General features: G+C 39.8%; 1 protein-coding gene across 1 annotated transcript in view; it reads right to left on the reverse strand.

The window, feature by feature from the left end:
- Positions 1 to 17,049, reverse strand: part of TET1 (tet methylcytosine dioxygenase 1) — a 104,970-nt gene that overhangs the window by 59,564 nt on the left and 28,357 nt on the right. The window lies entirely within an intron of this gene.

The following is a 17,049-nucleotide window of genomic DNA, read 5'->3' on the forward strand; positions in this document are numbered from 1 at the left end:
GCCCCAGCCAGTCTATCTCAGTGGAGAGAGTCAGCCTGAGGCCTGAAGGATCCTGGGTTTGATCAGGGCACCTGCCTGGGTTGTAGGCTCTGTCCCCAGTAGGGGGCGTGCAGAAGGCGGCTGGCCCATCAACGATAGATGTTTTTCTCATCAATGAAGTTTCTACCTCACTTCCCTCTCCCTTCCTCTCTGAAATCAATAAAAATAAAATAAAAAAGGGTACCAACACTTGACCCTAGCCGGTTTGTCTCAGTGGATCGAGTGTCAGCCTGCGGGTCCTTTTAGCAAAAAGAGCTGTGTCCAGAGCGGGGGTGGGGAAAGTAAGCCTGGATCATCTTGTGCCCAAACGGTGACAGCCACAGAGCCAGCCAGCTTGAAGGAGCTCCCACTGGCCAAAATTGGGACAGTCTGAGCATCAAAGTAATAATAGTACTGAGTTATAACCCACTGAATAAAGTCAGAATCCACAGATCCATACGGAAGTATATAAATGTGTACTAATATAAATGCAGAAGGAATGACAGAGTTTGAAAATCAATACGGTAATTTGATTCAGTAAGAGCCACCTGTGTACTATACGGAATAAGATATTCTCAAAACATCGAATGATTTCCCCACAGGTTAGTACTCTTTCAGAAACTTGGGGGACATGTCCAGGACTTGGTGATCAAAGATAACATCACCAATAAGTCACAATCGCCTGCCACCTGACAGGATCACCTGAAGAATCCAGCGTCACTTCTGGGGTATTCCCACCACCTTTGCATAACCCGAGACAAATGGGGTATCCGAATAACCCAAACCAGGGACAATCTGCAAAACGCTGGCCCCTTTCTACAAAACGGCACAACTGGGAGGACAAAGAAAGACCAAGACTGACGCAGATGAAGAAAACTAAAGAAACATGACAGCTGAAATGCGACGGGTGATCCTGGATTGGATCCTGGATCTGAAATATTCTCACTGCAGAGGACAAGTAGGATAATGGATGAAATCTTAATAAAGTCTGTGGCTTGAATTAAAAAAAAAAAAAAACACAAAAACCCCACCACCTATATTATTAAGGATGCATACGGAAGTGGTAAAACTTTATATAGAAAAGCAAGGAAATTATTATCCTAACTTCAGGAAAGACATTTCTTCTTAGAGACCGGAAGGAGGAGGTGGTACGGTGACATACACAGATGATTACACTACTGGCAATGTGCTATTTCTTAACCACCTGACTGGGGATTAAAAGTGTTCTTGTTGAAATGTTTCCGAACTTTACAAAAGTTTCATGCAAAACTCTTGAATTTGTGTTTTAGAACTTTAAAGAACTGTGAAAAGCATATGGAAAAACAGCATTACAGTATGATACCATTTTGCATATGTCCTTATATTATGCAACAAAAAAGGTCTGACAGCCCTAGCTGGTTTGGCTCAGTGGACAAAGCACTGGCCTGTGGACTGAAGGGTGCTGGGTTTGATTCCAATCAAGGCCACATGCCTGGGTTGTGGGCTCGATCCCCAGTAGGGGGCCTGCAGGAGGCCGCCAAGCAATGATTCTCTCTCATCATTGATGTTTCTAGCTCTCCCACCCTCTCCCAGCCTCTCTGACAACTATTAATACTAGGTCCATCTGGGTGAATCGGGGAAGATGAATTGTCCATTACAAAAAATTTACAACTAAACAAAGATATAGTAAGTGTCTACTAGAATATCACCTGCTTGAAATAAACACGGTTTATTTGAAATATACACAGTTGCCGTCATTGTTTCATGTATTTCCTGGTGCAAATAAAGTGCCAGATAAAAATGAAAGCATTATTCAAAAATCTATTAAAATGATTCATAACAAACTTACAAAACAGGGCACTGCTCTTTCCCCCTTCCTCTTAGGTGTGTCTTTTAAGGGTTATAAAAGAAGACAAATTTATATCTGGGACTATGTTACTTTTAATTCCTTTTTAAAATTATATATATCATGGAATATAAATCCAATGAAGGAAAAGGAAAAAAAAGAAATCAGAAAGGAGCAAAGTCCTGAATTCCACAGTTCCCAAAGATGGATGTTACACAATAAAATAGAAAAATCACAAAATTTTAATATCCTACACCTTGAGAACGACGGAAAAGTGTGCACAGCTGTAAGACTTTTAATAAAAATCAATAAAATAACATCTAAAAATGGTTTCCTAGCCCCAGCTGGTTGAGCGCCGTGGATAGTGTCGGCCTGTGAAATGAAGGATCCTGAGTTCCATTCCAGTCAAGGGCACATGCCCAGGTTGCAGGCTCCATACAGAGTAGGGCAAGCAGGGGGCAGCCAATCAATGATTCTCTCTCACTGTTAATGTTTCTGTCTCTCTCTCCCTCTCCCTTCCTCTCTGAAATCAATAAAAAATATATATTGATAATAAAAAATAGTATTTCAAAAGAAAATAAATAAGAATGGTTTCCTACTCTGTGAACACTGTTTTCTGCTATCGCTGAATTTTTCTCATCTCTCTTTGATGAATCACGAAGTTAGAATCTCACCCCAAGATACCTCTATTCCACACCTCTCTGGAAAGCTGCCAGGTTGACTCAAGTGTCCTGTTTCTAAACCATTTGATGCCGTTAGCAAATGAGAGGACAGCCAAGGACTCTGAGGAAGCCTCAGCAGATGTTATACATTTGGACATTAATAATGAAGCAATTCCTACAAGGCCTCTTGATATTTTACTTCTGATTCAAACAAATGAGCTTGGGAAAAAGCAACCAGAGGGGCTGAACACTGGATTAATGAATTAAACACAGGACCCTGGCCAGGGGCTAGCAGTTCTGGAATAGCAGAGATTCAAAAAGCATCTAAGCCGAATCTGGTTTAGCTCAGTGGATAGAGCATCAGCCTGCGGACTGGAAGGTCCCAGGTTCGATTCCGGTCAAGGTCATGTGTACCTTGGTTGCGGGCACATCCCCAGTAGGGGGTGTGCAAGAGGCAGCCGATAGATGATTCTCTCTCATCGATGTTTCTAACTCTCTATCCCTCTCTCTTCCTCTCTGTAAAAAATCAATAAAATATATTTTTTTTAAAAGAAGGGAGAAGTCAACATTTGTAAAAACTCCCTCTCCATTATTTAAAAAAAAAAAAGACAAAAAGCATCTAAGACCTTCTAAATCTAACAAGAATTTGAAAAATATAGATATGAGAAAATTTAGTAATAAATGAGACCAAGGCTACAAGATACTAAAAGGGAGGGAAAAGTTCAGTCACATTCTAAAAGGACACAAATATGTGGTAATAATTTCATCATATACACATATATCTAATCAACGCTGTAAAAAAAAATCATCAACAATGTACACCCTAGTCTTACAGAGTGATATGTCCAAATAAGTGGAACAACAAATCAATGTTTCTCCCCCCACCTCCCTTTCTCTCTTGCTCTCCTTTGCTCTCTCTCTCTCATTTATACATAAATTTAAAAACACTTTTTCCAACTGCTTTCCAGAAAGACCATAACAACTTATTTTCTGAGTACCAAGACTATCCTATTTTAATTCATTTTACCCATATTTACTAACCTTGTTCTTTCTCCTTGCCAAATTCAGGTGGGGGGAAAAAATGAATCATAGTATGCATATTTTTCAATTTATTATGGACGCTGACCATTTAAAAGTTAGTTCGTGGACATTAAAGTTAGTTCTTTTGTGAAGTTAACCACTTAGTAAGTATTTGCCTTTATTTAAACCTCCAGGTGCCTCTTTTATGCTCCACGATTTCATAAACATCTATGATGATAGTTAAGTGCTCTCTTTTCCAAGTACGGTCAGTATTATGGGATATCAGCTATCTTAATTACAAATGTGAACTCTATCCAGACCAAGTTTGTACATTATTATTACACATCTCTTTCTTTTTAAAAATAGATTTTTTATTGATTTCAGAGAGGAAGAGAGAGGGACAGAGAAATAGAAATATCAAACATGAGAATCATTGATTGGCTGCCTCCTGCTTGGGAATCAAGTAGGCAATTCGAGCACCTGGAATCAAACTAGATCCATTTCTTAGGTTTACGCTCAACCACTGAGCCATGCTGGCCAAGCAAACATCTTTTTCCTTATCGTTGAAAGTACTACAGATGTAACCTAATTTTCTCCTTTGATCCCTTCTAGCCCGTACCCTTACCAACCCCACCACCACCACCCCCTTTTCCCATCTCCCCCTCCCCACCACCCCATGCCCCAGGCCCTCACCACACAATGGTGTGTCCATGGGTGACGCATATAAATTCTTTGGTTAATCCCTTCCCACCCACCTACCGTTAAACGTCTTGAAATTCAATTCCTCCTAAATTCTGTCATTCATTAATTCAAAGATTAAATGCAAATGATAACGTTGCAAGATAAGTTCTATTTACTGTATGCAACTACTAAAATTCCCAAACCCTTAGCATAAAAAAGGAAGAAAAAAATCACCCACCCCACCTCACTTTTAACTTCTTTCATGCTGTTAGTGCAGGTTCAATATTACATGACATGCGTAGACTACATAACATCTTTCAATAAAGGTGTTCCCCAGAGTATGTTTACCTAATTAGTAATTCTAACTAGAGGCCCGGTGCACGAGATTCGTGATCTGGAGGGGAGGGAGGGATGTCCCTCAGCGTGGCCTGTGCCCTCTCGCAGATCCCTCGCTCCTTCCTGCCCACCTGCAGTGGAGGTGGGAGAGGCTCTGGCCACCGCAGCTGCACTCGCCAGCCGCCAGCCACCAGCCGCCAGCCACCTGCTATGAGCCACGAGCTGCCAACCGTGAGCCTGGCTTGCGGCTCCTTCCACAGAGGCTCCCATACCCGAAACCACCGCTGGCAAGCCCAGCTCCTGCATTGAGCATCTTCCCGCTGGTAGTCAGTGGGCGTCATGGCGAACGGTCATTGCACAAGTTGGTCGATTTTCATATTACGCTTTTATTATATAGGATTATTATATAGGATGATGAAAAACTAGAAGCCAATTAACTCTCCTGGACAATTCTCTTGTTCCAAAAATGTCACCATAATGTATGATGTTGCTATCTTTATATCATATATATAATATTAATCAAAAATAAATTATAAGCCGAAACCGGTTTGGCTCAGTGGGTAGAGCGTCGGCCTGCGGACTGAAAGGTCCCGGGTTCGGTTCCGGTCAATGGCATGTACCTTGCTTGCGGGCACATCCCCAATGGGGGGTGTGCAGGAGGCAGCTAGTCGATATTTCTCTCTCATCAACGTTTCTAACTCAGTTATTATAAAGCTATTATAAAGCCATACGATGGTTAAGGATGTAGCTAGCACGAGAATGACAACGAAAACATTGCCAAACCAAATGCTGAAGCGGTGAAGCAACAGAAATTTTCATAATTACATTGAAAGTATAAAATGGTACATTCAACTTGAGAAAGGTGTCAGACTCAAAGTATTCAACATACATCTGCTTCATGACTCCGAAATTTAACTCCTACTTACCCAAAAGAAATGAAAATATGGACATTAAATATATATATAGGAATGTTCATGCCCAGCCAACATGGCTATGGTGGAGCATCATCCACCTATGAACCAGGAGGTCACAGGTGAATTCTGTCAGCCAAAAGGCCAGGTTGTGGGATGTGAAGGAGGCAGCCAATCAATGACTCTCATCATTGATGTCTCACTTTCTCTCTCTCTCTCTCTCTCTCTCTCTCTCTCTCTCTCTCTCTCTCTCTCTTTCTCTCTCTCCGCCATCTTCTCTCTGAAATCAATAAAAATTTGAAAAAGAATGTTCATAGCAGCTTCATTCCTAATAGCCAAAAACTGGAAACCGTTCCCGTGTCTCAATGAGAAAATGGATAAACAAAAGTATGGTATATTCTTACAATGGAACACTACTCAGAAATAAAAACATTAACGGACATATGCATCAACATGAATGCTACCTTGTAATCTATACGGACTCTCTAAAGAATATACACAGCAGAAACCGGTTTGGCTCAGTGGATAGATTGTGTGGAAGACTAAAGCCAGAAAAGGTGAGATAAAGAAGGAATGAAGTCTTGTCACATTCCCTTGGAATTCTATGCCCAGTAAGCCTCATCATCATAATTATATGCTTTTTTTTTTTTCAACATCCCAAGTATACCCACATTTTACCACATTTTCTAAGCCAAAAGTAACCATTTCACTGTATTGTCTTTGAGGACATTAAATAGAGCCACAGTATTTGTTCATTATTACTTATAAGTTTCATGCATTTAATCTAAATATAAAATTGAAGACATGCCATTTTTCGGCCCCAAAGAAAATCAAGGTGCCTTAAAGGTAACCAAATACAAAACAGAAATTTTATGTTAAAATGGGGTCCGTCCTAATATTTCATTCAGGCAAGAATCATAAATGGATACTGAACATCAATGAGAAGCAGAACTTATATAAAATATCTTGACAAAAGATAGTTAATCTCTATATGAAAACATAATTTAGTATTGGAGAAACTTGACAGATACTACCTTAATGAAGAGATCAATGTTAAAACCGTATTAATGGGACACAGGAGCATAATGTATCTCTAGATATGATTCCTTAAGGACACAAACTTGTTTCTGTGGCTTCTCCTTAAAAATGGATAAGCACACACAAAAAAGGATAAGCAGCCACTGAATAGTCAAATTAAGAAACTTATTATTAAGGACAATTGGTAAAATCTGATCAATAGATTGCATAGCAATAATATTGTTATCAATCTTAATTCCCTGATCATTATACTACAGTTATATAAAAGAGGTTCTTGCTTGTAAAAAATACACACTTTAATATTAAAGGATAAAGAGACACCATGTCTGAAACTTAAAGAATTCAGGAGGCCAAAACAGGTTTGGCTCAGTGGATAGAGCGTCGGCCTGCAGACTGAAGGGTCCCAGGTTTGATTCTGGTCAAGGGCATGTACCTTGGTTGCGGGCACATCCCCAGTGGGGGGTAAGAGGCAGCTAATCAATGATTCTCTCTCGTCGATGTTTCTAACTCTCTATTCTTCTCCCTTCCTCTCTGGAAAAAAATCAATAAAATATATTTGAGGGCAAAATCTATGTGGAGAGACAGATGACCAAGATAAAATGTTAACATTTAGGTAAAGTGGGTGAATGAAGTATGAGAATACTCTGTACTATTCTTATACAGATTTTCTGATGTTTAAAATTATGTTGATATTTTAAAAATCTTTAATGAAGTTGCCAAAAATAAGTAGAAAGATTAGATATTTTCTCATTTCAGAGTTTAGCATATTATACTGCTTGACCAATTAATTTGGCTTCATTTTCTGGCTGAAAAGTCAAAATAGGAAAACATTGTTTATATATATATATTTTTTTTACTTTCAGCAGTACATAAATTAATCTTCAGATATTAATTTTCATTTTTAAGTTAAACTTTCACTAGACATTATATTGAGCAGAAGTTAGCCTGCCAGGTTTTGTTTTTATTTTTATTTTTAATATGTTTTTATTGATTTCAGAGAAGGAGAGGGAGAGAGATAGAAACACCATTGATGAGAATCATTGATGGGCTGCCTCCTGCATGATCCCTACTGGGACTGAGCCTGCAACCTGGGCACGTGTCCTGACCAGGATTCAAACCTGGGACCCTTCAATTCACAGGCTGAAGCTCAATCTATTGAGTCAAACTGACAAGGCCCTGCCAGGCGTTACATAACCGTAGCATGTGTCATAATGAAAATTTTCTCAGGAAAAGTGTCCCAGGTAACTAGCTCACCTTTCCAAAATCCCTCAGTTGTTTTAGTGAAGTGATCAAATATCAGAAGCTTTAAATAAACCCTCGACAGCTGAATTAAATTTCTCATGAATAGCAGCTAGCTATTTCACACCATCCATTCATTGAGTGAGGGCGTAATCTCTATTTCATGGTTGGAATGATGAAATTAACATTTGAAATAGATTCAAATCATTTTAATCAAATAGCCTCAGATTTTTATAATGTTCATCAGAACCCTTACTTCAAGCCAGCAATACTTTTGTGTTTCCCCATGGCTCTATAAATACCACTGCTTCATTTTTCATTTCTTTATTTCAGTGAGCTAATAATTAAGGCATCCTGTTGTCTTCCATTTCCCTGCAACCAACTGCTCTAGATGCAGCAGATCAATTTAATTTCTGAGTCTACTCAACTACATTTATTTTTTTTAATCTGCTAATCTCCAAATTTGAACTTAGAATCCAATCTATGATGTATTGGGCAGTCTCCAACAAACACCTCAACAGCAAAATGTGGAATCTGACTCAATCCTGAATTTTACTGTTACCCAGATTTATTTGTTTGTTTGTTTGTTTTGTTTGTTTTAATCCTCACCCCAGGATATTTTTCCATTGGTATTTTTGAGAGAGAGGGAGAGGGAGAGAGAGCGCGAGAGAAAGAGAGAGAGACATCCATTTGAGACACATTGATTGGTTGCCTCTCAGAAACAGACTAAGGCCAAGGATGGAGCTTGCAACCAAGGTATGTGCCCTTGACCAGAGCAGAACCCGAGACCCTACATTCCAAGGGTCCATGCATGCTCTAGCCCCTGAGCGAGGGTTGATGCTTTATCCACTGGGACAAACTAGCCAGAGCTATTAGCCAGATTTCTTGATCTTCAAATCAAATGATTTTTTAATATATTTTTTATTGATTTTAGATAGGAAAGAGAGAGAGAGAAACATGAGTGACTAAGAAAGAATCATTTGGGGGGGGGGGGGCGTATCTAGGGAGGGGTTTGGGATGAAAATGGGGGAATAAGGACAATTATGTGAGACCATAATTAATTTTAAATAAATAAATAAATAAATAAATTTTAAAAAAAGAAAGAATCATTGATTGCCAGCCTCCAGCATAGCCCCCCCTACTGGAGTTAGAGCCCACAACTGGACATGTGCCCTTGACCAAAATCGAACCCAAGACCTTTCAGTTTGCAGGCCAACGCTCTATCCACTGAACCAAACCAGCGAGGGCTAAATTGACATTTATTGATTTATAGGCACAAGATATTACATGAAGACACTACGCAGGACACAAAGTTAAATGCTCTTTTAAACTGAAAAGGTTTATAATCTAGTTAAAAGCATAATGAAAACAGCCCACTACTTTGGCTCAGTGGTTGAGCATGGACCTATGAACCAGGTTAGATCCCGGTGGAATCACATGCCCAGGCTATGATCTCAATCCCCACTAGGGGATGTGCAGGAGGTGGCTGATCAATGAGTCTCATCTTTGATGCTTCTCTCTCTATCTCTTCCTTTCAATCTGAAAAAAACAATAAAAAGATTTTTAATATATATTTGTATTGATTTCAGAGAAGAAAGGAGAGAGAGAGAGAGAGAAACATTAATGATGAGAGAAAATCACTGACCAGCCACCTCCTGCACGCCCCCTACTGAGAATCAAGCCCAAAACCCAGAGATGTGCCCTTGACCGTAATGTGTAATGTCAGCCTGAGGACTGAAGGGTCCGGGTTCAATTCCAGTCAAGGACATATGCCCAAGTTGCAAGCTTGATCCCCAAGGGTCGGGGGGGGGGGGGGGGGGGGGCAGGCTTGCAGGAGGCAGCTGATCAATGATTCTGTCATCACTGATGTTTCTATCTCTCCCTCTTCCTTCCTCTCTGAAATCATTAATATAATATATATATTAAAGTGTTCAGTAAGTCCTAGCTAGTTTGACTCAGTGGAATCAAGGATCAGCCTGGGGACTGAAGGATCCTGGGTTTGATTCTGATCAAGGGTACATGCCCAGGTTGCCAGCTCAATCCCCAGTGGGGGGTGGGGGGAGAGGGGGGGTGCAGCCAATTAATGATTCTCTCTCATCATTGATGTTTCCATCTGTCTCTCTTTCCCTCTCCTTTCCTCTCTGAAATCAATTTAAAAAAAAATTTATTTTTTATTTTATTTTATATTTTATATAGAGAGAGCAAACACCAATTTGTTTTTCCACTTATTTATGCATTCATTGGTTCTTACTTAAATGTGCGATGACTAGGGGTCAAACCCACAACCTTGGTGTATGAAGACAATGCTCTTAACCAACTTAGCTACCAGCCAGGGCCAAAACATTTCTAAGACAGAAAAAAAAAAAGAAAACAGCTTCAGATACTTAAGATAATTTTGTTAATAATTTAGTAAGCACTGTTATGTGATGTTATCGGGAAGAAATCATATTTAAGGTATAAAACATCACTGTAACTTGTATCATTTCAAATGTGTTCATCTCAGTTTACCTTTATGTTTTAAGCCGAGTCCTAGAATTCAAACTAACCATCATTTTTTTAAAATATATATATTTTATTGATTTTTTTTTTACAAAGGAAGGAAGAGGGAGAGTTAGAAACATCAATAAGAGACATTGGTCAACTGCCTCCTGCACACCCCCCACTGGGGATGGCCCACAACCAAGGTACATGCCCTTGATCGGAATTGAACCCGTGACCCTTCAGTCCGTAGGCTGATGCTCTATCCACTGAGCCAAACCAGTTAGAGCTAACCATCATTTTTTTTTTTTTAACATTTATGATGTACTAATCTTTAATGAATATACTGTTAAGAAAATACACATTTCTAAAAGATTCACATAATATTATAATTGAATATTATAATATTATATAATTTGAATACAATATTATTATTGTATTCAAAGATATAATAAATGTTTGAATTGATTAATTTCAACTGATTAAGAAATTACTGTCCTAGCACTTTACATGTATTAAATTCATTTAACTCCATAACAATTCCATGATCTTATGTGTGTATACTATGTTTAAAATTAAACACTCACACAACGTAATACTTAAATAAAAGAACTAAAACTAAGTTTCCAAAATAAGTTTAACATCTAATTCCTTAGAATCATAAGAACCTATACCTTAATCAAATTCATATGACATCACTAAATTTTAAATATCTATAATAATAAAAGTGTGATATGCTAATTAGACTGGACGTCCTTCCAGAGGACCTCTGAACGAAGCCAGGGCTGCAACGGGAGCCGGGAGCCGGGTGCCGGAGGGAAGATGGTAGGGGCAGGCCGGTAGGGGTGGGCCGGGGAGAAAGAGGAAGGTCTACTCTTGCAAAAATTTCATGCATTGGGCCTCTGGTAGTTGATAAAATTATAGCATCTGTTCCCTTAAAATTTGTCACATACAGAAAGAAATACCTATTTCGAGTTCACAAAGGACTAAAGAAGATATTATTTAAAGTTACAAAGCATCAGGGGGACAGACAGGAGGGAGATGGGGGTGGCCATGGGGGAAAGAGGGGGACATCTATAATACTTTCAACAATAAAGATAAACTTAAAAAATATAAAAATGCAAACAAACCCCACATAAAGCATCAGAACAGTTTTAAAGAAGAGACTGTAATCTTAATTCTCTTGCATGGGTAGCTAAATCTTGCCATCAAATCTTTAAAAACATTATTTCTATGACATATGTTGGAAATTTAAAAAAATTTATCAAATGGATTATAAATCCAAAAATGAATTAAGAGGCTAGTAAGGTTTTGTCAGAATATGAAGAGTGATGCCATAAGGAAGATAGATCACAGAAAAAAGTACGAATCCAGCGTACAATTATCAGTTGAGCATGAGCACTCAAGATGCAAGACGTTATGTCCTTTTCTGTGCTAGAAAGAATCCAGCAGACTTTTTCTGTGGCCTCAGTGAAATTTCCCTCAAGCCCATTCACCCCACTTGGCTTTCATTCACTCCGATTCTCTCTGGTTGGGAACATTCCTAGAAATTACCGAGCGGAGTCTTGAGTCACTGGAAATGCACATGCTCCGATGATAAATGAATGATTTGACTGTGTGTGAGCTGGATTAGTGACAGCCCAGCCCTGAAACCAGTCTGATCATCTCTGGGCAAAAATGCTAGCCTTCTATTTCCCCATATGCAAACCAGAAGCCGCATGTGTGACTCTGACTGTGTGAATAAACACTGATGGGTGAACACACGGCTTTGACAGCTTATGCCAGCGTAAGACATAATGAGGAAAATAAGGACCATGTGTTGAAACATAAGTCTAAATTATTAAATGTATGTGAGCATCCTGTATTGAGATTACTTTCTTCCCATTTGTATACAGGAAGCTGGAATCCTGTTATAGATACTCTCACCACAGACTCTCAATCATCCCTGTCCCCCTCCACCCTTGTCCGTTATATTCAGAAGTATGAGATCCACTGCCTAGGACCATGGAGGACTCTATCAAAATGGCATGTTTTATTTCCTCAACAATGGCCTATCACTTAAACTTGCAACATGTTGCTCTAAGTCGTGGAATGTTACATTATAACCACAGTTAAGAAAAGTGTATCGCCGAGACCGGTTTGGCTCAATGGTTAGAGCATCGGCTTGGGGACTGAAGGGTCCCGGGTTCGATTCCGGTCAAGGGCATGTACCTTGGTTGCAGGCATATCCCCAGTAGGGGTATGCAAGAGGCAGCTGATCGATGACTCTCTCTCATCAATGTTTCTAACTATCTCTCACCCTTCCTCTCTGTACAAAAATCAATAAAATATAAAAATAAATAAAAAATTAAAAAATAAAAGTGTATCATTTCCCCCAATGATTTGTTTTACTAACTGAAACAAAAATTTAGCTAAGTGTGCAGAGAAAAGCCTTCAGTAACTGTTATCTTCCATTATGTTACAGTTTAATGGGTTTTTAAAATAAATAAGATAGCTCAAGTATAGTGAATTTGATACTTTTAAGGCAGCAAGAGTCTGTGCTGCTTTATAAAGGAAGGGAATAGTTCTCAAAGATATCAAGTAACTGTCCCTCGACGGTGTTTTCCTTCTCTCAGCAGTTTTCTTGGTTTCCTACCACAACTTGCAATTTATCCATTTGTCTTTAATTTTCTTATTGGCCCGCCTTTCCTCAGCACCATTTAGTCTCCTTGAAGGCAGAGACTATTGTTGCCCCAGCATTTCGTCTGTACTAAAATATTTAAGAATGTTAATAAGAATGGTGTTCAGGAAAGAAGATTTATTAAGCATTGATTGTGCAATGTAGTAATACTAAATATTTTGAATGTCACTACGTCATGCAAATCAGGATGATGTATGAAACTGATTAATATATGATTTGATTTTCCTTTTAAAAACATATTTCAAGGTATGTAAGCATGACCCGGACCGATGGGGCCCAACAGTTAATATCTTCGAGTGAAGATTAACAAATATATATGTAATATGCCAGTGTTTGCACTAAGTGAAATATACATCTTATATGTTCCCCACTCCCCATCACTCCACATCACCTGCTCTCCTTCATCACCACCATTAAGGAAGGAAGAAAACGAAGAGCAGAAGCTGGCGGGCAGATCACCTCGTTTTCATCTTTTCTAAATCATCTGTGTCTGCGTCCTGGTTTCCTACCACTGATATTGCTTCACATGTGTTCACTCAGACTCCAAATACTACTTAGAAGGTATTTTATAATCAAATCGCTAGAAAATGTCCCTTACCAGCCTCAAAAGGGCATCTAATTACAGAATGTACCAATAGGGTACTCTCTCAGGGATGCTCACATTTATTTAGAAATGACTTTAGATTTATAGTTTAATTGAAAATATAAGAGTTCCATACATTTTAATTGAAAAATTAAAGTATATAGTTCTATATAGTTAAAAAAAATCTTTTTTTTAAAAATATATTTTATTGATTTTTTACAGAGAGGAGAAGAGAGGGATAGAGAGTTAGAAACGTCGATGAGAGAGAAACATCGACCAGCTGCCTCTTGCACACCCCCTACCAGGGATGTGCCCGCAACCAAGGTACATGCCCTTGACCGGAACCGAACCTGGGACCTTTCAATCCGCAGACCGACACTCTACCACTGAGCCAAACCGGTTTGGGCATATAGTTCTATATAGTTAAATTGAAAAAAAATAATAGAGTTCTATATACTTCCCCCAGCCTTGCCTGATGTTACCTTCTTTTTAAAAAGCTTTTAGAAGTTCATTTTGTTGTTGACAGTGTTACAGATGTCTCCCACGGCCCCCTGTAACGTACGCATGGGTCTAGTACTACGTATTTCTGACCCTCCCAGGCTGCCCTCTGGTCACCAGCGATGCTGCATATGCCGTGTGTCCGCCTGGTCCTTACAAGCCGGGGAAGGCTGACCAGGATGTACTCCATCAGTGCGCTCCCTCTGCTTTTCACTTCTGAGGCGGAGCAACCACAGAAAGCAACAGGGAACTGGCGGGATTTATCTCCACTCCCTCCACGCTACAGCTTTCTCTGTGCAGGAAGGTCCTTTACCCAAGGCCCACCGCAGAACCTCCGCTGGCTGTGTTCACCTGCAACCCTTCTCCCTGCGCCCAACCCCTCCCGCCCCTGCAGGCCCAGGCGTGGCAATGGCTCTCTGCTGTCATTAGAACCTTATTTTATCCATAAGCCTGCCCACACCTTGTGCAAACAACTCCTTTATTAAGTTACCCTCCATACCCCCAATTTCTTTGGGGGGGAGGGGGGGTAAAGACTGACAACCTAACCAAAGTGATATTACCCCAAAATGGACGTTCTCTGAGGGATTATATCCTTCTACCCCCAATACACAAAGCAAAGATTATTGTTACATAAATGTTTTGACCAAGGGAAGTTCCAGATGATGCCACTCACAAGTCAAATTTCAAGAACCAAGGCCTGAAATTATTTCACACCTTTACTTTACTCAGGAGTCATGGAATGCATTGTAGCACAGCTAAGAAGCCGCAGATTACATATGAAAACACCCCTGTGATCACTGATGGGCCTTGGGCAGGAAGCTGGTCCCATAGCATGGGGAGGGGCGTGAGTCTGTGCTGGCCTGCCACCCCCTCCATCCCTGCCTTGATTCCCAGAAACTGTCGTTACAGCGAGAGGAGAAGGGTCTCTCTCGTCAGGAATTTGGGATCAATGTCTATAATTTACAGTTTTGAGTTACAGTAGAACGAATATAGGTCACAGATATAGATTGTTCAAAGATGAGGTGTGAGACACACCAAGAAATGTGAGCCCACAACTAGTCTGTGTTTATCAGTGAGAGCTTCAATTCTATACCCAGTTTCCTTAATCAGAATCTTTATTACCCAACCACTTCTTCACAGATGATGAGGATGAAAGTTAGTCAGGGTAACCTACAGCATCTACCCTAAAAACAAAAACACCAAAAACAAAGGACCCAAGATATTTGAAAACCCAAGAGGCCAGAGTCAGAGGAAGCAGACTAGATCCCTGGCACAAGGCCAAAGGCAAAGAGAGAGTTAGAAAGGAGACCAGTTGTGACCTGTAGGTCCTGTCATTGCTCTCCTGGGTACAGCCAGCTGGTTATGAAGTCTGTGTCCGGACAAACTTAAACTGAAGGCTGTACTCTCCCCCCTCTCTCCTCCCCAAAATGTGGAATTCGTTTGGCTAACATCTCCTTCAGGGTTTTATAATATTCTACATTTGCTCTAACTGTATTTTACACAACCAAGCGAAAATAGCAAATTTTTCTTCTATAAAGCAGAGAAAGCTTTCTTTAAAAATTTTTTTTAAAATGTGTCCACAGAATAGAGATAAAATATTTTAAAATGCCAACATTAGAAAAATATTTCCCCCCATTTCAGGGCATCCCCCGACTCTTGTACAATAAGTGATAACTATGGAGGAAAGTGAGAGAGAATTCAGTTCTGTTCTGGCACATGAATTTCAACCGCTTTTTTTTTAACAAGTCAGAGTCCACTGCCATTATTCAAAAAAAGCAACACACCGTGTATTTATTATTCTGAAATTTATTTCAGGTCACAGCACACCCACACACCGACAAAACAAACACAGAATTAAGTAGTACTACCATGGCCCGATTCCGCGTCCTCGCAAAGATGGGTGATTTAAGCTACCAAGCTTAGTCTAGATTAGTTTGTCCATATAGTTTTTCCTTTTACTTCCTCCCACAAATTTCCAAGCCATTTATTAACAATAGGACTAAAACTATTTCTCCCTTGAAGATATCAAGACAAAACAACCGCCGAAACGGGTTTGGCTCAGTGGATAGAGCATCGGTCTGAGGACTGAAAGGTCCCGGGTTCGATTCCGGTCAAGGGCATGTACCTTGGTTGCGGGCACATCCCCAGTAGGGGGTGTGCAGGAGGCGGCTGATCGATGATTCTCTCTCATCGATGTTTCTAACTCATCGATGTTTCTAACTCTCTATCCCTCTCTCTTCCTCTCTGCAAAAAATCTAATAAAATAATGTCTCTATTAAAAGAAAAGAAAAAAAGACAAAACACCCAAGTAGGACTTTTGATTATATACTGATATAGTTGGGGGCGGGTGGATCAATATGCAGGGGGAAGAAGAAGAAAAAAACGCATACGAAGACACACACACACACAGAAGAGGGTTTAATTCACTTTGGAAATAACCAGTATTCTATTTGTCCAGGCCAAACAAGAATCTGTGCCAGGCAATTCCATTCCCTTATCATGCCTGGCACACTGATGACTGTACGGTAAATATTAAATCAATGCGCGTTGGTTGATGAAAAATGGCAATGTTGTGTACACACAGAAAACAGAAACTCGAGGTGATCAGACAAAATTAGAGAGCAATGCAAGGTTTGGTTCTCCGTGCCCACCACATTTTCAAGCTGCACACCGGGAAACAACGGGGGCAATAAAAATTTGCCACATTCACAATTCAACATGCTGTTCCTCTTTGAATGCTAAAACTTCGTTTGCAAAAGAAAAGCTATGACAAGGTTAAGGCACTTCACATTACAGGTGCACAATACAATCTTACAGACCAGCAGTCTTATTGCCTAATGTCTTCTTGAGTCGAAAAGGTTGCTTGCTCAGGTTGCTTACATTTATCATAGCAACACACCACTGGAAGTGAAACCTTTAGCACTCACTTGCTAGACTAAAGCCAGCCTCCAACTTTTAGCAGTGCCTTATGCTTTTAAGTTAACCCTTTTCCACACTGTACAAAGCTCATAACAGGAATTACTAGCTTCTATCGGATTAAGTGACGGCTCTAGACTCATCAGGTAAACGACTGAAAATAA

The sequence above is a fragment of the Pipistrellus hanaki genome, assembly GCF_964339955.1.
Source record: "Pipistrellus hanaki genome assembly, chromosome: 14".
NCBI lineage: Eukaryota > Metazoa > Chordata > Mammalia > Chiroptera > Vespertilionidae > Pipistrellus > Pipistrellus hanaki.